Here is a 25,783-nt window from a genome sequence, read left to right on the forward strand (position 1 = left end):
CCACACGATCTGACGCCGGCCTGGTGAGCAGATCGGATAGAAAGACCTTTGTTTCTTGCCACTCCCTGGTCACAAAATTGTTTCAAAAGGCCACAGAGAGAAGCTGGACGCTGTGCCACTGTGAATGCTTTCATTTTCTGGATGGCAGCATGTGCGATGCTATTTGATCAAAAGAAAGGGCCTCGCGATTTGGCGGCCCACGTGGCAGGTCGGTGCCAGGGACTCTGGCCAGTTTTAGTAATGTAGACACAGGTCAGCCAGCGGATCAGACCGCAGAACAAGGCCAGTTTTAGCAGCCCTGAGGAACAGATTCCAGGCTCTTCAGAGAAAAAAAAAAAAGCCCACTTACGGAGAGCAGTCTCCAGTGAAATGATATTATCCTTCTACAGAGCAATCGGGGTGGGTGAGTTTGATCACTGGCATTGCCTTTGCACGGCTTGTGTTGCGTTTTCGGGCTTCGCTGGAGTTACTGACTGTCGAGGGCCCCGCTGGCATGGGAGAAACAGGGGGACCACAGAAATGAACTGATTGGCCCAGGGAAACAGAGCAAGTTGGTGGCAGACCTGGGGGTGACAGAGATTCTGATGGTAACAATTGGCCAGGCGCTTACTGCAGGGTGCCAGGCACTTGCCAACTCCCAGAGTTGCCACTCGATGCTTTAATAGACTTGGAGATTCAATTATCCCTTTATATTTCCAGCAGACTGGTCGTCGTCTAAATCATTTTTTCACTGTAAACACACCCTAATTCACAAATAGAATATAAAACAAATCATGTTTGAAAGCCGTGTCGCTTCTGAGCCACCACTCTTCAAAGACACACACCTCGTCCCCGGCTCCCGAGGGAAGAAGGTTAATAAAAGGCTTGGGCGCTGTCTCCAGTTCAAAGCCTGGGGCCCGTCTCACAGATGGCTAGGAAGTGCGCTAGGAGGCTGAGGCTGAATCAATCTTTTCCTTTCTGGGGCTTTTAATGGCTGTTTGCCTCTCTGCTCCTAGACACCCTCCCTCAAGTCTCCAGAGGAAGGATAGCAACTCCTGCTTCTGTCTGGATCATTCCGATTATTTTTTCCAGAAGCCTTTCCAAGTGTGATATCGCAGGTGAATGCCAACACCGTCGATTCTCTAACAGCTGCCAGCGGAAGGACACGGCCCACCCAGCCCCAGTTTGCTGGGAAGCCTGGCCTTTTTATGGGGCTGCACCTGTCTCGCCAAGAGGGGGATCCCAACCCTGCACAGCGCCTACCTGTCAACTAGTTCCTGAATGAACTTCCCTTCTCATTCCATTCCTCTCCAGTGTTTTTTTTTTTTTCTTTCTTTAGCTTTCATCATTTTTTTAAGTTATAAAAGTAATACCTGCTCTTTGTAATACACTATTCAGTTGAGTTGTGTAAAGCAGAGGTTTCCTCATTCTTCTATGACCCAATTCCACATTCCTGAGTAGCCAGTTACCAACAGTCTCATGTGTGTCCCTCCAATTATTTCTTTTGGTTCATGTAGATATTAAAGATTACCCGGAGGGCTTCCCTGGTGGCGCAGTGGTTGAGAGTCCGCCTGCCGATACAGGGGACACAGGTTCGTGCCCCGGTCCGGGAAGATCCCACCTGCCGTGGAGCGGCTGGGCCTGTGAGCCGTGGTCGCTGAGCCTGCGCGTCCAGAGCCTGTGCTCCGCAACGGGAGAGGCCACAACAGTGAGAGGCCCACGTACCGCAAAAAAAAAAAAAAAAAAGATTACCCGGAACCCAATTTTTGCCTTTATTTGCAAATATGGGATCAAACCATATATATTTCTCTACAACTTACTACTTAGAATTAACAAAAGAGCCTGGACATCTTTTCGGGTCAATACAGAGATGCTGGGTTCATTCTATTTAATAAGGTTGCGTGCATGAGATTATGTAGATGGCTGTACCATAACTTTCCAAACCATCCTAGAACCCTTGGCTCTTCCAGATATTATGTCTCCTGGATATCATGATATTATATAATGCCTACCCATCCTGTCTATGAAAGCCATGGCTTTTCTCCATTTATAAACTGTCCATCTTTGGCAAGGCCCTTTCCAGGCTGGCCCAGCCTTAGGGAGAGAACTCCTTACTCCTATGATGTTACCAAAAGCAGTCCCTGCCAAGGGAGTCCTGGCCTTTCAGGCTGGACTCAGACAGACTTATAAAAGCGGGTTTCACTGCCATGAAATCTGGACTTCCTTTTGGCAATGAAAAAAATCTAAAAGCATAACTAAACCCTTAAGACGTCACGAGCAGGCATGCAAAAATACTACATGTAGTTCTAGACATGACTACAATACCCACCAGAAAGACCTCAGAAAACAATCCTCGAGAACACAAAAAGAGGCTGTTTACCAAAGAACGATTTTTATAATGCTCTTGCTGCATTTTATTAGAGCAGGAAGAGGCCTGCAGTGGAGAAGCCTACAGAAGATTTCTGTGCTCATTGAAACTGAATGCTAAAACAGCCTGGGTCTGAAACATTTCAAAACTGGAAGTAAATTCTGAGAAGCAAACTGCTTTTCTGGAGCTCTTTTATGGAAGTCACATTCAAACAGTTTTAGAAATCAAAATGAAATCTTACAAAATGCCTTAAGAGTTTGTATCCTTAGAACTAGTGATTTTTTTTTTCTGGGACTCTATCCCAAAGAAATAATCAGCAATGCCAGCAAAGATACAAGTCAAAGGATGTTTATCCCAGCATTACTTATAATGAAAAATAGAAAACAAGCAAAATGGTCTACAACAGGGAAACGTAATACTGCACAGCTATTTAAAAAGATGTGCACAGGGGCTTCCCTGGTGGCGCAGTGGTTAAGAATCCGCCTGCCAATGCAGGGGACACGGGTTCAAGACCTGGTCCGGGAAGATCCCACATGCTGCGGAGCAACTAAGCCCGTGCGCTACAACTACTGAGCCTGTGCTCTAGAGCCCACGAGCCACAACTACTGAAGCCTGCATGCCTATAGCCCGTGCTCCGCAACAAGAGAAGCCACTGCAATGAGAAGCCCCTGCACTGCAAAGAGGAGTAGCCCCCACTAGCCGCAACTAGAGAAAGCCAGTGAGCAGCAACTAAGACCCAACACAGCCAAAAATAATAAATTAATTAATTAAAAATAAATAAATAAAAAGATGTGCACAAAGGGTTGAATATTACGAATAAATGCTTATGTTATGATGTTAAGTAAAAAAGAGAGATAAACTGTATATTAAAATTGTGTACAAATATACATAGAAAACACTGGAAGGAAATACATCCACCTATTAACACTGGTTATCCCTGGGTGATAGAATGTGTTATTTTTCTCCCTCTTCTCTTTTACTTTTATAAAAAATTTATAAACTTTTCTAAAATGAGCCTGCGTTATTTTTATAATGGACTAAATTAAATAGTCTTAAACTACACGTACAAAAGGTAGAAGTGACTCTACTATTTTGGGGATCACGGGGTGGTATGTATGAGAAGAGATGGGTGTGGCTAAAGTTAAGGGTTTTCTGGGATGGGGGGCAGTGATGAAGAAAGTCCCCCCACTTTCTGGCATCTTTAAGAGGGTGGGTCTTAAAATGAAATATTTTCTGCGGAACAAGCAGCAGAAATGTCAAAGGGATGATACTGTCAATTCACTCAACATGTAGTGTGCATCTACTACATGCCAGGAACTTGGAGAAATGACCAACTTCGCATTCTAGTTTATTAAAGAACAAGACTACACTCTGTCCCCATCACCATACATGTAGCACACTGATTATCTTGATTTTCTCTCTATTGTTCTCAGAGAGTCAAACAAAAAGAAAAATGAACAAGTTGTGATTTGCAATGGATTCAAGAAAGAACATATTGGAAGTAGCCCCAGGACCTTCAACTGACTCTGCTAAGAGTGTGTGAGGTTTTTTGTTGTTGCTGTTGTTTTGTTTTTTTGCGGTACGCGGGCCTCTCACTGTTGTGGCTTCTCCCATTGCGGAGCACAGGCTCCGGACGCACAGGCTCAGCGGCCATGGCTCACGGGCCCAGCCGCTCTGCGGCGTGTGGGATCTTCCCGGACCGGGGCACGAACCCGTGTCCCCTGCATCGGCAGGCGGACTCTCAACCGCTGTGCCACCAGGGAAGCCCCAGAGTGTGTGTTTTTCATTAGAGACAGCTCGGGGAAAAGATGCAGGCAGGCAGTTATCAAATTAAGGTTTGTAATTTCTGCTGTCTGTTCTGAAAGTTCTTGACTGATCTCAGCAGGATATTAAACAGTTATTAATCCATTCATTCAGCAAATATTTATTGAATACCTACTATGTGTTGGTGCTACTCCAGGCTGGGAGTAGTGCAACAAATCAGAGTCCGCCCCACTGACAGCACTTATATTCTAATTCAGGAATAGGCAATAAATAAAAACATAAACTACAATCAGCCAGGTCATGATCACTGCTATGGAAAAAAACAAATAAAACCAGGTTACGAGAACAGAGTGAGAAAAGTCTATTTTCTAGATAGGGTATTTTAAAAAGTGCTCACTACAAAGGTGACATTTGAGCAACTATCTGAAGAAACTGATTGAGTGACATGAACATACAGAATAGTTTGCTATGTTGAAAGAACAAGTGCAAAGGCCCTGAGGTAGGAATGCAGCCAGAAAACCAATCTGGCTGGAGCACTGTGAGTGAGGAGGAGAGTGGATAGAAACTGAAGTCAGGGATATAGCCAGGAGCCAGATCATGCAGAACATGGTAAGGACTTCAGATTTTATTCTAAGAGTAAAAAGGGCCCCTGGATGGTTTTGTGATGGGGAGTAAAGTGATCTAAGTTTAAAGAGATTACTCTGGGTACCATATGGGGGATGAGAATATAAATAAAAATTCAGACTAGAAAGCTATAGAAGAAATCTAGTGAAAGATGATGATGGAGATGGTGAGAAGTAGTAGGATTCAGATATATTTTGAAAATGGAATTCACAGGATTTGGGGATAGACTGAATGTGCGGCAAGAACAAACACACACAAAACAAAACAAAACCAAAAATCATATCTAGGAAAATTGTAAGGTCTTTAGCATGAGAAGCTGAGTAAATGGCGGTACGTTTAATGATATGGGGAACGCTGGGGGAGGATTGGATGTTTTGTTTTGTTTTAAGGGAACACAGTGGATGTTGCTGGTACCCAGCCCACATCCGTAAGCCTTTCCACTTCAGTGCACACTGGTGGACTTCAGACTGCCAGCATTTGCATCTCTTTGCCTGAGAGCTTTCTCCCAAGCTGGAGAATCCACTCTGTGTGCCCAGCACATTTCATGGGAGCAGTCCTCAATCACTGACACTCACAAGGTGGTGCATAAATATCCCCACTTCCTCCCCTGGTGGGATGGGGGACCGGTGGATAAATCTGACACGTGCTCTACATCACTATTTCTCAGGGTTCACCAGTGGGATTAAGCTCCAGTCACCACAGTATCAGCTTGCTTGATAACACATCCCTTTATTGGCCTTTTCCCCTTTCCAGCTCATTCTCCCCAATTCCCTACCAATGGTTCCTGCACCTTCCAAATAAATTACCTACACTTGAATCCTTGACTCTGGGTCTGGAATCTCTGGGTCTGGTCTGGCGATTCCAAACTAAGATGGGGAAAACAAGAGCATCTTCTAATTCCTTAAACCCTGTATTTTTTCACAGCCACTGACCACCTCATCTTTTGGTTATTCTTTCTCATCATCTCTACTAGAACAGTAGTAGCAGAGTCAAGATAATCAGTGAACCATATGTGGTAGAGATAAAATGGAGTAATTTTAATAAGCCAGCTCGCCAACTGATCTCCCCCCATCCTGATCCCTGGCCTTTTCTTCTCCAACCACTGAGTTCAGCTACTCCACTTTGCTTTTGCATTTTCAAAACCAATAAAAAATAGAAAGTACAACGCTTTAAGACCATTTAGGGAGATGTCAAAATGGAAGAGGCAGGAGAATGACAGACCTTTTCTGTCCCCTCTTTCACTGGACAGTTCAGTAAATGTCCTGTGACATGAAGACCACAAACTATTAGCAGCAGCAGCAAATGCTATTTATTGAGCATTGACTCTAGGAGCAACTAAACTCTCTCATCAAAAGCCAGGGAGCAGGGAGACCTGACTTGCCGTATGCCATACCTCCTGGGGAAGCATGCTTGTTTGTAAAGTAGCATTTTATATGTCACAAATGATTCAGAATCATCACTTTCCATTTCCCTTCTGTTGACATGGATTGACTGTGGGAGGAGGTGGTTTAAAAAAGCAAAAGCTGCGGGGCTTCCCTGGTGGTGCAGTGGTTAAGAATCCGCCTGCCAATGCAGGGGACACGGGTTCGAGCGCTGGTCCGGGAAGATCTCACATACCGTGGAGTAACTAAGCCTGTGCACCACAACTACCGAGCCTGCGCTCTAGAGCCCATGAGCCAAAACTACTGAAGCCTGCCGCCTAGAGCCCGTGCTCTACAACAAGAGAAGCCACCACAATGAGAAGCCCATGCACCACAACAAAGAGGAGCCCCCCTCGCCGCAGCTAGAGAAAGCCCGCGCACAGTAACGAAGACCCAACGCAGTCAAAAATAAATAAAATAAAAAATAAAAAAAAGCAAAAGCTGCACAAAGATCCTTTGGTTTGAGCAAAAATGCTTGTTACAACTGCACTGCTGTCAGTGACCATCAGGCATGATGTGATCACGAGCATCCTTTCTACAAAGGAGGTCAACAGACACACAGTTCCACTGGCGGTGAGGATGCTGAAATCCAGCCCCGCTGGCGGATCAAGGGGTCCTGAACACCTTGGAATCCATAGGATCTGGGATCACACTTCAGTTTAGCCACTTACTAGCTGGTGACTTTTGGTATGTTATTTAGCCCCTTTGAGCCTTGGTTTCCTCATGAGCTAACTGGAGAAAATATACCCACTTCATAGGGTGGCTGAGATAAATCACGGCCAGCAACAAGCAGAGCAAGCACGCCATCGATCTCAGCTCCCTTCTCTAGTTAACTATTTGTGCTGAAGGCAGCCTGGCAAATCTACTGTGAGTCAGTAAAGACCTGAGAAAACCAGCTCAGTGATTCTCAGAAAAAAAGGACTATACCCACTAGTAATGGTTCTTCCCCAGGCCTTCTGTGCTTCTTCCGAAGGCCTCCTCTGCTGGAGTACGAACTCTTCCTGAACACGTGTCTTAACGCTTCAGTATCCTCAGCGCTGATTACAATGCTTGGCTCATAGGAGGGGAGCAAGCTTGGTGTCGTGGAAATAGCACACTTTTGAGTTAGACAGGTCTGGGTTCGAGTCACAGTTCTGCCACATGCCTTTGGGTAACTTGCTTCCTTAAACCTCAGGATCCTTATCTGTAACATGGGTGATAATATCTACTCTAAAGTGTTGTATGAACTGAGATAACAGATGTAGAGCCCAATACCAGTGCCTGGCAATTTGTAGATACTAGAAAAAGAGTTAGCCTTTATTAACAGACATTTGCTGGCAATTTGTAGATACTAGAAAAAGAGTTAGCCTTTATTAACAGACATTTGCTGAATGAACTCATGGATAAAAAGAACTGAACTTCATTCAGTTAACAATGTACACACTCCCCGCCCTAGACATAGTAGAAACATGCCATATCACATTTTCCTTTATGTCTCTCAAGATGTAGCCACAGGTCTTTCTTATAGTAACAAAGATTTCTGCAAAACACACCACCTGCCCCGCCTCCATCCCAATGTGCACATAGAAGGAAAATCTGGTTACAAATAATGCTGAGGGGGTCTCACAACCTCTCCCCCCTCCAAATGTATTAATTACAAATGGAATTCTCCGCTTTACAGTGAAAGACCTGACAGACACCACCTAAACCAAGTGATCAAGGTTATCACCAGTAAAGAAGCAGACTGGAGGCATGGACCCCGATACGGTACACTGAGAAGGACACATCATTTCTATGAAGGTTTCTTGCAGAAACTTCGAAACCACAGTCTAATCATGAGAAAACATCAGGCAAGTCCAAATTGAGGGACAGTCTACAAAATAATGGACAAGAACTCTTCAAAAGTGTCAAGGTCATGAAAGACAATGAAATAAAGAGGAATTGGAACAGGTTGGAAAATAGGAGACATGGAAAATGAAATGCAATGTGGGACCCTGGATTGGATCTGAATAAAGTTTGCAGTTCAGTTTTGTTTTTGTTTTTTTAATGTTGAGGGCAGCTTTGGAGGGGAAAAGGACTGACAAAAGGTTCAACCGAGGGGTGAATGGAAGAGAGAAGGCTAATCCCAAGAATTTGGTGCCCAGCTGAGGGTGAGAAAGTTTTATCAAAGGATTAAAGTCTAAGCTCCATTTTTTTCCTCATTTTTTTAAACCTGAGCTCCAATGATAGTCACTTTCTCTCCTTCATCCCTAGCCCCTCCCATTCACCTGAGTCAGAGAATAAATCTGAGCCATTTCCACATAGTTTCATAGCAGCATAATTTGCTCCTGACATTTTCATCAGTTCTCTATATAAATATTAGATGGCATAATGTGGTAAAGTGCTTCTTAGACAAAATATGTCATTTAGGTGGAATCACCAAATTAGGATGTAGCCTTCGGTTCGAGGTTTTCTAAAAAGTAGCCCCCCTTGCTCCTCAGGGAGGAGGGGACCCCACATACTTAATTTCAGTTAAGTCTGAGTTGTAAAGTTACACAGGAGTCCAACTAAGGCTTTCATTTTATATTTGAGGAAAACTGGGGTCCATGGAGGGAGAGTTGCTCAGGTTCACCCGACGGGGTGGTTTAATAGAACCACTGCAGGATGGCACGCTGCCTTCTCCAAGCTGCTAGTATTTATTGCAGCCTTATTGTCCCGACCAAGAAGGAGACCAGCTTACAAGCATTACACAGCAGCAGACATGTGGGCCTTACCTAGACCTCTGATTCAGACTCTTTTGACACTGTAGCCTAAGCATCTCTAGCAGGAAAATGTTCTGGAAGATACAGGTACAACATAGCAGATGCTGAGAGCCGCTGTTCCTCAAGCTGGACCGTGTGTAGGTATGTGTGTAGGCACACACACATTTTAGGATTTCTAGGCTATGTCTGAAGAGCTGCACTCTATCATTTCCATGTTCCTTCACTGATCCCCTGCCCTCCCCACCTCGGACAATGTTCCTCTTGCCTCTCTCCATTCTGTGTCCTTGCCTGTCTCGTGTCTTAAGGTCTACTCTAAGTGGTATTTGGTCCCCTGACCTTTGCCAGCCTTCCTATGATGAGATGGTAACAGCATGGTGACAACAGAATCCATTCACTCATATATTCTTTCATTCATATATTGGAGACTATTTGGGGCCCTGGAGATAGAGTAACACACAAGAAAGACCAGATCTTTACTTCCATTAAGTGTACATATTAGTAGCAGGAGTTAGTCAATAAACAAAGGACGAAAGATACAAGAAGACAGCCATCATGAGGAGTGTTGGGATAAAAGTGAATCAGGATGATGTGACAGGAAGTAATAGGAGACTAGTTTGGGTGGTGAAGGAAGGCCTATTTGAGGAGGCAGTATCTAAGCTGAGAGATTCAGCTCTGCAAACACCTGGGGTTCCGGGCAAAGGGAATAACTAGTGCAAGGGCCCTAAGGCAGGTCCAAACTTGGCAGACTGAAGAAAGACAGACAGTGTGGTGGATCACAGTGAGCGGAGAGGTGGAGAATGGTCACAGATGAATCCACATCAGGTAGGGTCTTATAGGGCTCAGCAGTTAGTGTGGGAAGACAATAATGGGTGGTTCTAGGTAGAGAAGTTACAGAATCTAATATATGTTTTAAACAAACATTTTGGCTGTTAGGTGGAGGATGGACTGTGGAGGGGGGAGCGTTGGAGGAAATGAGTCATGAGATTAGAAACAGGGAGACCAGATTAAGGGGGCTTGCAGTTAACCAGGTAAAGGATGATGGTGCCTGGGTTAGAAGGTAGAGATGTGAACAGCAGATGGTTTGGGGATATGTTTTGGAAGAAAAGCTGATTGAACTTGTTGATGGACAAGCTGTGTGGAATGAGAGGAAGAGGGGTTCAAGATTATTCTTGGGTTTTTGCCTTGAGCACACTGATGTGTGGTGTTACCACTGGTTAAAATAAGGAACTCTGGGAGGGGAAGAGGGTGGAAAATGGAAATGGAGAGTTTTATTTTAGACACATTAAGTTTTTGATATTAATGAACTAACTGAAGCTTCCATCTCATACTTTATATGTATCACCAGACACAGGACTATGAGATCCCAGACGTTGCCTTCCTTTTCAATTCCTTGTTAAGCAGGAATAAAGTGAAAGATTACTGAATAAAATATTCAGTCTTTTGTAAAACACTTTTATGTTCAGAGATTTGGTAGTAAAGCCACATCCTTCCTGGGCAGGCATAAGTAGCCAATCAATCATGGTGTCACAGCAAGCAATTGTTCAGGGGGCAAACTAATTAAAAATTTAATCCCATGATTTTCATCTAAATCTCTTTTTCCCATAGCTTTGATCAATGCCCACAAATACGATTTAGCAGCACTTTTCATTTAGATAAATGACTGAGTGGGGTACCTAATTAGTCTGTTTGTTATGAACCAATTGATAACTAAAATTACATGCTAATTACTAAAAATTGCACACTAATTTTTAAAGCACTTTATTAGCGCAAAAGCTATATTCCTGCTATCAAATGAAATGTCCTTTCTATGTTACATTCATCAATTGTTCAAACCTACTTCTCTTGACTTTCTAAAGTCAAGTCACAGCGTGCTGTGTATGTAAACAGTGCGCTTGAGAAATGTCTGCTCACCCTTACCCCACACTATAACACAAGCAATAGCGAAAGTTGTACCAATAGGAAGATTCCATGAACTTCTCAGCTACTTGGGAGCTTCTGCTGTACCCTGACAAAACAAACAAACAAACAAACAAACAATCAGGCCATGAACCACATAAAACAACTAAGCAAAACTGAATGTGGGGATGTGATGAGTAGTTGAGAAAGGGTGAATTTTGCAGCTGTTCCAATGTGTCAAGGTCATTGCTGAGGACGATGGATCATGGCTCTGCTCACTAGATCTGCAAGTCGGGGGATATTCATTTGGTGACCATCTTTCTTATCATCTATAGCAAAATGTCTACTGCTTTCAAGTCCCACAGAATCTCTCAGGAGCCAAAATCCTTATGTTTCTTCAAGTAAAAGAGATCATTTAAAAAATAAAAGTCAGTGGCTCTGGTCTCCTGCAGTCTTTTCAGCCCCCTTTACAGTGCTTTCTCCCCTTGGGTTTTCACTGCCATTTCAACAAAGGGTGAGAAAAGTGAAGAACGGTGCCGGCCACTATTGAAAACCAATACAGACCCCTTCTCTTGCTGGACATGACCCCAGAAACAGGAGGAAAATTTACCAGCAGGTGTGAGTGGTGGCTGGCTCATTTCATGAATAAATCTTAAATCTTAAAGGAGAAGAAAATGCTTTTCAGGCTGCTAAGGCCTGTGTACATACACATTTTACGGAGATAAGTCCTGGTTACTAAGCATCATTGTCTCTGCCCGCATATTGCATCTGCCACTTCCAACAGCCCGATAATAACCTGTGCCGGGGTCAGTTTTCAACTTACTCTTACTTGACTTGTCTCCCGGCCACCTCCCCCCGCCTCCGTCCCTCCCCTCTCCTCCCTCCCCTCGGTCCCTCCTCTCACCGACAGGCCGCTGGCCGCTGGGTCAGGCAGAGCTGGAGCTTAGGCAAGAATAGAAGAGAAAAGGAACAGAGCCTCCTCGCATTGTTAGCTTCCGAGGGTCTCCCGGGCAACCGGACAGGCAGAGGTACCGGCTCAGCACCGGAAACGGAAGTCGGGCGCGGGGCTCGGTCTCCGCCACGTTGCGTGTGGCGGATGGGATTGCCGCGAGGTGCTGAACTCCTGCTGCAGGGCAGGGGAGGCGGCGCTGCCTCTGACGCTCATTCTCTCGTTCTGTCGTTCTAACGAGTATTTACTGAGCTCACTGGGTGCAGGGCAGTGTGCTGTGCTGCAGAACCCGGTGAGCAGGACCCACAGGGTGCTTTCCTTCCTGACAAAACCCTAAGACAGACACGGAAGGATTACCCACGTGGTGCCTGCGGAGGGTTTGAAGCACGAGGCCCCAGTTGGTCTAGGGGCATCTTTGGAGGTTCTTTGGACTTTGGTTACTTGGGCTAGGGCCGCAGCATAGAGAATAGAGGGAGAGAGAGATTTGGAGAGGTAGTTGGGACACATGCCGTGGCAGTGGTGGATTGGATTTGTGGAATGTGGAGAGTTGGGTGACTGCCAGGCTTCTGGGCTGATAGCTGGGTGAATATTGGAGTTACACACACAGGAAGGGAACACAGGAGGAGAAGCAGAGTTGTGGGAATAGTTTGGTTTTAGACGTGTTGAGCCTGTGGGACCCACTAGTGCAGAAGCTCAGCAGCCGTGGGGTGTGCCTGTTTGCATCTTCTAGACAAGAGACCTGAGCTGGAAGTCTGTGTCTTAGGTTGTTCATGGGGGTAGGGATGGAGCAGCAGCATGGAAGAGATTGCCTGGTGGAGAAAATACTGTTTGGGAAAGAGGCCCAGCCTTCCCCCCAAGAGCTTCTCTACTTAAAGGAGAAGAAGAGGAGGATCAGGTAGCCTTAGGAGAAAAACCCAGGGAATATGATATTGCAGAAGCAAGAGAAGAGCGCTTCAAAGAAGTGTAGTAGACTGGGCCATTTTTCTCGAGAAGTTAGTGAGATGAAGATTGAGAGATGCTCTGACTAAATAGGCATTGCCATTAGCTAGAGCAGGTTCATTGGAATGGTGGGAAGAGACCAGTTTAGAGTGAGTTGAGGGGTGAGGGTGATGGTGAGAAAATGGAGACAAACAGCACAGACAGGCCTTCCAAGAAGTTGCCTTTGAAGAAATGAGAAGGATACTGGAGGAAGGATGTTAATGTTTTTCTTTTCTTCTCTCTCTTTCTCTTAAGATTGGAGAGACATGACCTTGTTTAACTTTTGATGATGATGAAATAAAATTCATATTTTAAGGCAAGGTAAGAAAAATTTTAATGAATTTTTTTCTCCCCACTTGGGCCCTCTTCCTCCCAGCTCGTGTGCATTGTGCATCTGCGTTATACATGAAGCATACCTCCCCGATGGCAGCAATAGCTGCTCAACCATAAAGTTCAGTTTTTCTTCTTCTGGCACCAGCTATGTAACTCTTCAGAAGATAACATTACTCACCTATGACCTTATTAATATTATTAGGTATATTACTTGTATTCTGCCTATTTTACAGTATTATTGTTTCATGCATTACCAAATACATGACTGAACCTCTGATAAAAATAATAATGACTAGGCAACTTGAAACAATTGGCCAAATATATAGTCCTATAAGGTCAGTGATCGTAATGTGTAACTCTAGATATGGGAAGAAGCAAGAAGAGGGAACCATTCCTGAACCATGACAGACTAGTAAGACAGGTGGTCTAGAGGCTTTTGGCTACTGTCAATAGGGCCTCCTAGTCCAGTAATAGCCCATTGAGTGGCCTATCAATGAAATCCTTGCCTGACCTGGGTGTGAGCATTCCTAGCTCTGTGGGACAACTTGGTCACAAAATGCCTCCCAAACCTTGGTTGAAATTAAGGCTGAAAGGGAGGGGATTGTAAAAGAGTGTTTCCCACCATCAAGTTCTACAAGAAACAAGCTATAGCTACTGCAGTCACTGACCTACAATACACCCTGAAAGGAATTCAGGGCAAAGGTCAGGATGAGGCATTTTGTGCTCTGGGAAAACTGGCGGAATTGGCCCTCAGATAGTTAGATATTTTCATGAGAAAATTTTATGAACACAGTTTCTTACATCTTCCCATACTTAGAAAAGCACTAAAACCAGTAACTGTGATATCTGTTCTTCACAACTAGCAGTAACCTTCTACCAAGATGTGTGCTTGATTGCATGTATCCCTTCACCGAAATCACATATATACTGGCCTCCACACTTACCTCTTTGGAACAGCCCTCAGAGCTTTCTCAAAGACTGTCTCCCGGGCTGTAATCCTCAGGTTGGCTCAAATAAATGTTTCCATTTCTTTCTAAGGTTGACAATTGATTAATTTTTTTTGCTGACAATGAGAAGGAGCCAAGAACTTTTGGTGGTGATGATCCCGTGGCCAAACTGACCCACTCCCAAGAGTAGTTTATGAGGAAGAGCCTCAATAAGGCAGGATGAGAGGAGAAGGGGGTATGCAGAGCACAAATGGAGGGGCTGATCTCAAGCAGTAACTGGGAGAGGAAGATGGAAGGCGGCAGGCACATGGAGATTTGTAGGATTTGTGCTGTTGAGCAAGCTACGCATTCATAAATCCAGAAGGTACTACTGACTGCAAGGTCATCCTAATTTTGAATGGTAACTATGACTATTAAGGAAAGAGTGCTTCTTTCTAATTCACACAAAGTGGCCATAGCAGCCATGGGTAGTGGGAGTTTCGTACTGATAGTTGAGGTACTTCTGGTCTCAGGGTGTGTGTTCACCTGGGAAAAGGAGGTGAGATCACTGAAGGAAGAGAATGGAGTCTCTGAGAGGTTTGGGGACAGTGGAGAAGATGTCAGTAGTTGCTGAAGTCAGGGGAAGGCAGATTATAGCCATGCAGATCCCAGACAAGTGACATCTGTATGGGCAATGGGTGAAATCACCACTGTTCACATTATCTCATTGTCTTGAGGCGCTTCTAGCAAAGAGAGTTAGCTTTTTGCTAGTGGTGTAATGTCTTGGCAGGCGGATTGGGATGGTCTAAACCTTGCTAATCATCTTGTCTCCTACTGCAATCTTGTTTTCCATTTCTTTTTTTTTTTTTTTTTTTTTTTTTTTTTTTTTTTGCCGTACGCGGGCCTCTCACTGTTGTGGCCTCTCCCGTTGTGGAGCACAGGCTCCGGACGCGCAGGCTCAGCAGCCATGGCTCACGGGCCCAGCCGCTCTGCGGCATGTGGGATCTTCCTGGACCGGGGCACGAACCCGCGTCCCTTGCATCGGCAGGCAGACTCTCAACCTCTGCGCCACCAGGAAAGCCCTCCATTTGTTTTGAAGGACACTGGGATGCTGCCCCTATTTCACAGGGAAATGTTTTTGTGAAAGTGGACCCATAGACCAGCTTTTTAAAAATGCATCAGGACTTCTGCTTCAAGGAAGATGGAGTAGATGTACTTTCCCCTCTTTCTCCCACAAAGTACAACTAGGAACCCTGGACATTATATATAAAAGAAGTATAAGAAGACTCTGAAATGTGGAAAGAAGACACAGTAACTAGGAGCCATGAGACCCAACAAGCAGCATGGGGACAAGGTACCTGGGTTTTTTTGTTTTGTTTTGTTTTGCCTCCATATCCTAGAATTGGAGCTGAAGAAACCAGTGGCCCAGAAATGCTAAGTGATTCAGACCAAGAATAAAGCCCCAACAAAAGCCTGCTCTCTCTAAGTAAAGGACCAGGAAAGGGACAGCCTGGCAAGACAGGAAAACTTTTGACAGTAACTGCTCTACTCCAGCCAAACACCATACATGAGACAAACAAAAAACAGTGCCCTCTCACCCATGCCTGCTCACCCAGGCATACCTTGGCGATACTGCAGGTTTGGTTCCAGACTACTGCAATAAAGTTTGTATTGCAATAAAATGAGTCACAAATTTATTGGCTTCCCACTGCATATAAAAGTTATGTTTACACTATACTGTAATCTGTTAAGTGTGCAATAGCATTATGTCTTAAAAAATGGTGTACATAGGGGGCTTCCCTGGTGGCGCAGTGGTTGAGAGTCCGCCTGCCGATGCAGGGGACATGGGTTCGTGACCCGGTCCGGGAAGATCCCACATGCCGCAGAGCGGCTGGGCCTGTGAGCCATGGCTGCTGAGCCTGCGCGTCCGGAGCCTGTGCTCCGCAACGGGAGAGGCCACAACAGTGAGAGGCCCGCATACAGCAAAAAAAAAAAAAAAAAAAAAAAAAAAGGGTGTATATACCTTAATTAAAAAATACTTTATTGCTGGTCTTTCCCCTTCTCAGAAGAATGTGGACAGTAATAGCTCTAAGAATCCCAAAGAAGGAGAAAACAGGAATACCACAAGGAACAATATTTAAGAGAAGTGGATATTTAGGTGCTGACCTTACTTCTTACCTCCTCTGCATGTGGGTCTAGGTGATGTAAGGGGGAAAATTAATTGGCAAAATATATTGAGTTTGAACTGGAAAAAAAAACTTTATTGCTAAAAAATGCTAACCATGATCTGACAACACAGGGTTGCCACAAACCTTCAATTTTTTAAAAAAATGCAGTATCTGAAGTGCAATAAAGTGAAGTACAATAAAACAAGGCATGCCTATGTCTAAATGTATGTAGAGGAAATGTTTAAGAAAATTATAAACGAGAGAGGGTAAAGGGAATCAGAGGATGATAAGTTTACTCCACTTAAACAGATAAAACTATAACACCAGTTGAATCTAATATTATGTAAATATAAAGTTTAATACCTAAAGCAACCACTAAAAGAGCTATACAGAGAGACATCAAAAATACTATAGAAAAATCAAAATGGAATTATTCCTAAAAGTTCAGGTAACTCACTAAAAGGCAGGAAAAAGAAACAAATTAAAAACAAAGAACAAACAAAAACGGGCAAATAAAACGATATGTTAAGCCCTAACATATCAATGATTACATTGAATGTAAATGGTCTAAATTTACATTTAAATCTACCAACTAAAACATAGATTGCAGCATGGGTTAAAGAACATGACCTAACTATATGTTGTCTGTAAGAAACTCACTTCAAATATAACAATACAGGCAGATTGAAAGTAAAATGATGGGAAAATATATATCATGCAAACAATCAAAAGGAAGCAGGAGTGGCTATATTAACATCAGATGAAGTAGATTTCAGAGCAAAGAAAATGACCAGAGATAGAGCAGAATATGGCAAAAGATCAATCCACCAAGAAGACATTGCAATCCTAAGTGTGCATGCATCAAACAACAGAGCTACAAAATATATTAAACAAAAGCTGAAATGAGAAATAGACAAATGCCAAAAAGAAATAGACAAATACACAATTAAAGACTTCTCTGTCAACAATCAATAGGACAACTGGAATCTAATCAGCATTTATAGAACGCTTCAGCCAACAACAGCAGAATGTACATTTTTTTCAAATGCCCATGGGAAGTATATCGAAATAGACCATATCCTGGCTGTAAAACACACTCCAACCAATATATATATATTTTTGTGTGTGTGTGTGTGTGGTACGCAGGCCTCCCACCGCTGTGGCCTCTCCCGTTGCGGAGCACAGGCTCCGGACGCGCAGGCCCAGTGGCCATGGCTCACGGGCCCAGCTGCTCCGCGGCATGTGGGATCCTCCCGGACCAGGGCACGAACCCGCATCCCCTGCATCGGCAGGTGGACTCCCAACCACTGCGCCACCAGGGAAGCCCTCCAACCAATTTTTAAACATTAAAAATCACTCAGAGTGCTCTGACTGCAAAGGAATCAAACTAGAGATCAGTAACTGAAAGATGACAGCAAAATCTCCAAACACTTAAAAGTAAGCAACACACTTCTAAATAACATGAGTCAAAGAGGAAGTCTCAAGGGAAACAAAAGAATGCATTGAACTAAAGGAAAATGAAAGTACACATATCAAAATATGTGGGACAGAGTTAAACAGTGTTGAAAGAAATTTATAGTTATAAATGCAAACATTAGAAAAGAGGAAAACTCCCCAATTAATAACCTAAGCTCTCACCTCAAGAACCTAGAAAAGGAAGAGAAAAATAAGCCCATCACAAGCAGAAGGAAGGAAATAATAAAGAGCAAAAATCAGTAAAATAGAAAACAGAAAAACAATAGAGAAAAGCAACTAAAGAAAGAACCGGTTCTTTGAGAAGATTTTTTAAAATGAACAAACCTCTAGCAAGACTTATAGAGAGAGAGGGAGAGGAGATACAAATTACCAATATAGGAATGAAACAGAATATTACTACAGCTTCTGCAGACATAAAAAAGATAATAAGGGAACACTACAAACAACTTTACACACATAAATTTGATAACTTAAGTGAAATGGACCAATTCCTCAAAAAATGCAAACTACCACAACTCACGCAATATAAAATAGATCATTTGAATGCTCTATAACTATTTAAAAAGTTGAATTTGTAACTTTAAATCTCCCAACAATGAAATCTCCAGGCCCAAATGATTTCACTGGAGAATTCTATTAAGTATTTAAAGAATAATTCACACCAATTCTATACAACCTTTTCTAGAAAATAGAAGAGGAGGGAATACTTCTGTATTCTTCTTATGAATCTAACGTTGCTCTAATACAAAAACCATACAAATATAAAGAACACCACAGACCAACATCCCTCATGAATACACACACACACAAATCCTTCATAAAATATTAGCAAATAGAATTCAGCAATATGTAAGGAGAATTATGTGCCATGAACAAGAGGGGTTTATTCTAAGGATGTAAGGCTGGTTCAATATTGTAAAATCAATGTAATTCAACATATTGCCATGCTAAAAAAGAAAAATTGCATGATCACACCAATTAATGCAGAAAAAGCATTTGAAAAAAATTCAACAACCATTCATGGAAAAAAAGCTTCAGAAAAATAGAAATGGAGGGAAACTTCAACTTGATAAGGAGCATCTACAAAACCCAGTAGCTAGCATTATATTTACTGGTGAAACACTGAATGCTTTCCTTCTGAGGTCAGAACAAGGCAAGGATGTCCACTCTTACCCTTCTTATTCAACATAATGCTGGAAGTTCTAACCAGTGTAATAAGGCACAAAAAGAAAATAAAAGGTGCACAGATCAGAAAGGAAGAAATAAAACTGTCACTATTTGCAGATGAAATGATTGTCTACATAGAAAATCCCAAGGAATCTACAAGGAAAAAAACCCCAAAATTTCATAGAACTAATAAGTGAGGTTCTGCAAAGTCAAATGAAACATATAAAAATCAATTATACTTCTATATACTAGCAATGAATACTTGGACATTAAAATTAGAAATACAATACCACTTATAATCACTCAAAAATATGAAATACGTATAAATCTAATAAAACTTGGAGGATTTCTATGCTAAAAATTACAGAATGTTGTTGAAAGAAATCAAAGATCTAAGTAAGTGGAAAGACATAGCATGTTCATGGATTGGAAGAGTCAACATACCTAAGACATCAGTTCTCCCCTAAATTGATATACAACTTTAACAGTTCTTACCAAAATTCCAGACAGGTTTTTTGTACATATGAACAAGATTATTCTAAAAATTATATGGAAGAACAAACTAGAATAGCTAAAACAATTTTGGAAAAAGAAGAATAAAGTGGGGAAAATCAGTCTACTTGATTTCAAGACCACACTATCAAAACAAAGTGGTATTGGCAGAGGGAAAGACACAGAGTTCAATGGAACAGAATAAAAAACCCAGAAATAGACCCACACAAATATGCTCAACTGATTTTGGAGAAAGGTACAAAAGTAAATCAGTAGAAGGATAGCCTTTTCAATGAGTAGTGCTGGAGTAATTGGTCATCCACAGGAAACAAACAAATGAATAAAAACAAAACAAGACCCCTAAACTCTCAATTTAAGTCTTACACACAAAAAATTAACTCAAAATGGATTACAAACCTAAATGTAAAACATAAAACTATAAAACATTTCGGGGAAAAAAAAACAGGAGAAAATCTTCAGGATCTAGGGCTAAGCAAAGAGTTCTTAGACTTGATACCAAAAGCATGATCTATGAAAAGATAAATTGAACTTCATCAAAATTAAAAACTTTTGCTCTGCAAAAGACCTTGTGAAGTGGATAAAAAGACAAGCTACAGACTGGAAGAAAACATCTGCAAACTATATATGTGATAAAGAACTAGTATCTAGAATAAAGAACTCTCAGAACTGAACAGTAAAAAAAAAAAAAAAAAATGCAACTAGAAAATGGGCAAAAAACATGAGACATTTCACCAAAGAGGATATACTGATGGCACATGAAAAAAATTCAACATCAGTAACCATTAGGGACATGCAAATTAAAACCACAATGAGATAGTGCTACACCACAATCAAGACTTTTTATCTTGAAAATCTCAGTCTAATGAGTTTAGCACTATTTATCAGAGGAAAATATTTGAAAATTAAAGAATTTTTGGATTATATAGTTCTTTGCAGGTTCAGGTTTGAATTTCTTGTTTGAGATGCTGAATTAGATGTGGAAGCTTTCAAGAGGCATTTTATAGGATCCCTTAACCAAATTCATTTCACCATCTGCCTAAATTTTTACAAAGATTCCAAGTGTCCTCTAATTATAATCGCTGAAGGCAAGAGAACACTGCTTTCTTTGTTCAACATATTTATTAATAAATTAACAAAATGTTGGGGCAAGTATTATTATTACCATTTTACAGATGGAGAAACTGAGGTTTACCACGATTCAACCAGAGCTGACCTAAGTCAAAGTTGGAGCTTCAAAAAGTGACCACAGGGCCCCTTAAAGGGCAGGGAGATTTCCCTCTGGGCTGCCTTAGTTGTGCTTCCTTGTGCTGCCAGGAGCAGCCTTCTTCCAGGTTATTTGCTCTTCTGGACCTCTTTGGTTTGCCTGGCTCTTTCAGATTGGGTCATGCTCCTCCTTGCTGTATCCAACTTTGTGCCAGAGCCGAAGCCCAGCCCCTGCACCCTGCCTTGCTCCTTTGACTTGGTTCTCCCTGTCCTAATCAATCTCGCCTCTTCTTGTCCTGATAGGGATTCTTGACCTCTTTTGTGCCAGGGACCCCTTTGTCCATCTGGCAAAGCTCACTGGCACTTCAGAATCATACTTTTAAATGCTTTTGATACCTAAGATTACAGTTATACTGAAGTACTATTATCAAAATCTTTTTAAAAATTGTGGTAGAATAGTATGTATGCTTCTTTATTAATATCTTAAATAACAAGTTTTAGCATTGGGTTTTGTTTTTGTTTTTAACATCTTTATTGGAGTATAATTGCTTTCCAATGGTGTGTTAGTTTCTGCTTTATAACAAAGTGAATCAGCCAGACATACACATATATCCCCATATCTCCTCCCTCTTGCGTCTCCCTCCCACCCTCCCTATCCCACCCCTCTAGGAGGTCACAAAGCGCCGAGCAGATCTCCCTGTGCTATGCGGCTGCTTCCCACTAGCTATCTGTTTTACATCTGGTAATGTATATATGTCCATGCCACTCACTTCGTCCCAGCTTACCCTTCCCCCTCCCCATGTCCTCAAGTCCATTCTCTATGTCTGCATCTTTATTCCTGTCCTAGCAGTGGGTTTTCTAACCAGTTTTGAAGGGCAGATGAGCAGAAACTTAATTTCAAGCTATCTGCAACAACTATAATATGATAGGAAAATATCTGTGATTTCTATGGAAGACAGTAGAGACTGATAATATACTATGCTTTGCTGCCTACTTTGCAAAAGTGCCAAATTTCAGTTAGAAGTTAGTGAAGATCAATATATCTTCCCCCATCCACGTTCAAAGACCCCTTGTATCCCCTTCACGACCATGTTAGCGGCCTGTGGGCCCCAGAATAAGAGGCCCTGAGAGCAGAACCATGGAGGAGAGCAGTTTGGAAGCAGCAGGGTTTGCAGGCAGAGAGAAAGCTGATCCCAGAGCCCCAGTTTTAAGTTCACGACAATCATCTCTCCATTTCCCTGATCAAGAGCTACAGCGGGGCTTCACGCACTGCTTAACATTCCGAGGAACTTCAAAATCAGCTGCCTGGCAAGAATAACTTTTAACTCTTAGATTCAGGGCAGAGTGTGACATCAAAGGCCTAAGCAAAAGCTTTGCAAATTTCCAATTCTCAGTGATCTGGTCTAATTCCGTGGGGCATTTATTACAGACATACTTTTTTTCCAAAGGAAATTATTTTATGGCTTAATGGGAAAGTAACCACCCAGCCTACTGCCTGCTGCTTCCACCAAAGCCCCTGGCAGAGCCCCTCTGGTTCCTGGCCTCAAAGAATACCCTGCAGTTTGCGGGGAGCACACAGGCTCTACTTTAAACAGATCAGGCCCTGTGTTTTGCCATTTGTGAAACTCTCAGTCTCCCTGTGGCTCAATTAACTGCTGACAATTCCTTCCAGCGTGCCAGGGCCCAAGACCCTCTTCTCTCTGCCTCATTATTTTATATATTTTGAAAAGCTGGCTTTTTAAATTCAAGATCAATTTTACGGCCTTTTTGGTGGGGACGAGGGAAGAATACTTGCTCTTGGTAGGAAAATTGGAAAACACAGATAAGAAAAAAAAATCCTCCAATGTGGTTATATCCATTTATATCCCATCAGCAGTATGTGAGAATTTTAGTTCCACCTTTTTGTCAGAATTTGGTGTCTTCTGTCACTTTCATTTTAGCCATTATGTTGACATTCGCATTTCATGTGTTTATTGCTCATTTGGCATCCTCTTTTTTTAAGTACCTCTTCAAATCTCTAACATTTTTCTGTTGCTTTGTATTCCTTTCTCTTGTTGATTTGCAGGAATTTTTTATAAATCCTGGATAGATAACAATACAATAATATTCCATTGTCAGGTATATGAATTGCAAGTATCTTCCAAATATATGGTTTGCCTTCTCACTCCCTTAACAGTGTCTTTTAATGAACAAAAGCTCTTAATTGAAAAAAATCCAGTTTGTTTTTTTTCCTTTGTGATTGTTGCTGCTGTTAGGAATTTTTAAGAATGCATTTGGGCAGCCTCACTGAAATTAAGATGTGTTGATGCAGGGTTTGGTCTGCTTAGCCTGTCCTATGTAGGACTTAGGTACACAGGAGAGGCCTGTGTGTTGCTAGGAGAGCATGGTCTTTAGAGCACTATTACCCAAGAAAAATATAATGCAAGCCACATGGGTCATTTAAATTTTTCTAGTAGCCACACTTAAGAAAAGTAAAAAAGCAAACAAAATTAACTTTGTGTTGGTGGAATATTTTATTTAAGCCAGCATATTCTGGAACCCAGATCACTTTCATATTTGAAAGTTTTCCCTGCTTTAGTGTTTCAATTTAAATTTTAGTCACACCAGCCACATGACAAGTGCTTGGTAACCATATCTGTCAGGTGTCTATCACATCAGATTGCACAGGTTGAGAGGCTGACAAGGAGCTCTGGCGGCAAATGACCTAGGTTCCAATATGGCTTTGTCACTTAGCAACAACAGCTGACTTCTATGAACTGCTTCCTCCATGCCAGGCTCTGTCCATAAGAACTAAAGATCCTGAGTACTTAAGGCATACCAGTACTGTACATGCATTATCTCATTTAATCCTGCCCAAACCTGTTGAGAGGGTAATATTCTTACCATCTGTGATAGTTAACTTTATGTGTGAGCTTAGCTGGACTCCAATGCTCAACTGCTTGGTCCAACACCAGTCTAGATGTTGCTGTGAAGGTACTGTTTAGCTATAATTAATATTGAAGTCAGTAGACTGATTAAAGCAGATTATGCTCCACAATGTGGTGGTCTTCATGTAATGAGATGAAGGCCTTAAGAAAGAAGACTGAGGTCCTCCAAAGTGGAAGGAATTCTGCCTCCAGAGTGCCTGTTGACTTAGATGGAAACATCAACTCCTGCTGGAAGGTCCAGCCTGCCAGCCAGTCCCACAAATTTTGCATTTTTCAGCCCCACATTCGCATGAACAAATTCCTTAAAATAAAATCTCTCTCTCTCTCTCCATATATACACACCCATACACACATATGTGTATGCACATATATGTATATGTATATATACACACACATATACTATGCATTTAAGATATATATCCTATGGGTTCTGTTTCTCTGGAGAACCCTTACAAATACTCCCACCTCTTCTTTTTTCTTTTTATTAACGTGCATTAAAAAAAATTAACTTATTAATTTTTTAATTTTTTTAGCTGCGTTGGGTCTTTGTTGCTGCGCGTGGGCTTTCTCTAGTTGCGTCGAGCAGGGCCTACTCTTCGTTGTGGTGCGCGGGTTTCTCATCGCAGTGGCTTCTCTTGTTGCGGAGCATGGGCTCTAGGTGCATGGGCTTCAGTAGTTGTGGCACATGGGCTCTAGAGCACAGTCTCAGTACTTGTGGTGCACGGCTTAGTTGCTCCAGCGGCATGTGCTATCTTCCCAGACCAGGGTTTGAACCCGTGTCCCCTGCATTGGCAGATGGATTCTTAACCGCTGTGCCACCAGGGAAGTCCCCACCTCTTCTAATTCCCCTCACTGGGGGAACGGGAGCAGCCTGGCTCCAGATCTCATACTCTTAACCTCTCTGCCTCTTCCAGTCATTAGGAAAACTGCTAAACTTCTATAGATCTCAATTTTTTCCATTGGCAAACTAAGATGAATAATAGTACTTACGCTGTAGGGTTGTTATGAACATTCTTCAGGAAAATCTAAAGCACCTGGCATGTGGTACGCATTCAATAAAAATTACTCTTATTTGTTGATGTCTTCCATCTTCAAACACTCTGAGCAGAATTTACCCCTGGTTGCACTGTAGACATCAAAGAATTTAAAGGAATTTTAGAAAAGTATATTAAATTAGACTTGTTGATGATCTTTATTACAGGCACTTGGAGAATAAATTTTTGCTACGCTCATGTCAATAAAAATCACCGGTTTTCAGGGAGTCCCCACCATGTGTCCAGCACTTGCATTCCATCATCTATTGAAATCCTCACATGAACCCTACTGGGGAGAGGCAGTGTCATTTCCCAGTTTACAGATGAGAAACGGAGGCCCTGAGTGACTGAGAAACACACCAAGCTTCTAAGTGACAATACCTCAGGGAAATCATTTCCCTCTCCCTTCATATCATCAAACCATCAGGTTATTTGTTTTCTTTAATAATCCTTTACAAAAAGGCACATGAGTGAATTGAAATTAACATCAAGTCCTTGTGGGAAAATCGAAAACTTAATCATTCCCTCCTTCTCCCTCATTTTTATCTGCTGCTAGGTGCACACGTCAGTTATTCAGCTTTGAAACTGTCATATGATATTATAATTCTTTTCTTTGCAATTTTGTGCAGGTAATCCTAAAGAGGATTTTTCATATTATTGTGTATGATCGAAACTGAATGTAGCTTTAAAAAAAAAGAATGATTAATAACTGAGATAGCCCTGTATTCTTTGGAAATATTTGTTGTTAAATGAAAAGAGACTTCAGAATATCAATACATTTCATTTTGTTTGTTTTCCTCCCTCTGTTCATTCTCGTATTCTTCCCAAATTGCTGTAATCCACAGATTAATTTTAAGGTATTTCTTTGAGCTATGTTCATAAATGTCAGGTTTTATAGAAAGATTATTCTTGCATGTTTTAATACAGTTTTCTCCTTCATTCTCCTCTCTTTGATGTCAGGGTTTGTATAAATCCAGTTTAACATGACTTTCATTTGTGAGGCTTAACATAGAAACCGTTGTAATGCTGAACCAAACCTCCTTCTGTTTTTCAATGATTATCTTTTTCTGTCAAAACAAACCAAGCCCTCTAGTCTGAGGATTTGTAAAAAAAAAAAAAAAAAAATGAGTCTAAAAAATAGAAATCAAAGCTTAGAGGGTGAGCTCAGATTATATCTAAGTGCTCCTTTATTTTTGCACCCACACTTCTGAGAAGTGCTTTCCGTAGGCTGGTTATGTTGGCTATTGAAGGGAGAGTGTATTCTTGAGTGGAAATTCTATGATGTTTGTTCCGAGGTTGGATATTGCAGTAGTTCTTTAGTGCATGGTCTTTAACCT

The sequence above is a fragment of the Mesoplodon densirostris genome, chromosome 7 (genome assembly GCF_025265405.1).
Source record: "Mesoplodon densirostris isolate mMesDen1 chromosome 7, mMesDen1 primary haplotype, whole genome shotgun sequence".
Classification (NCBI taxonomy): Eukaryota; Metazoa; Chordata; class Mammalia; order Artiodactyla; family Ziphiidae; genus Mesoplodon; species Mesoplodon densirostris.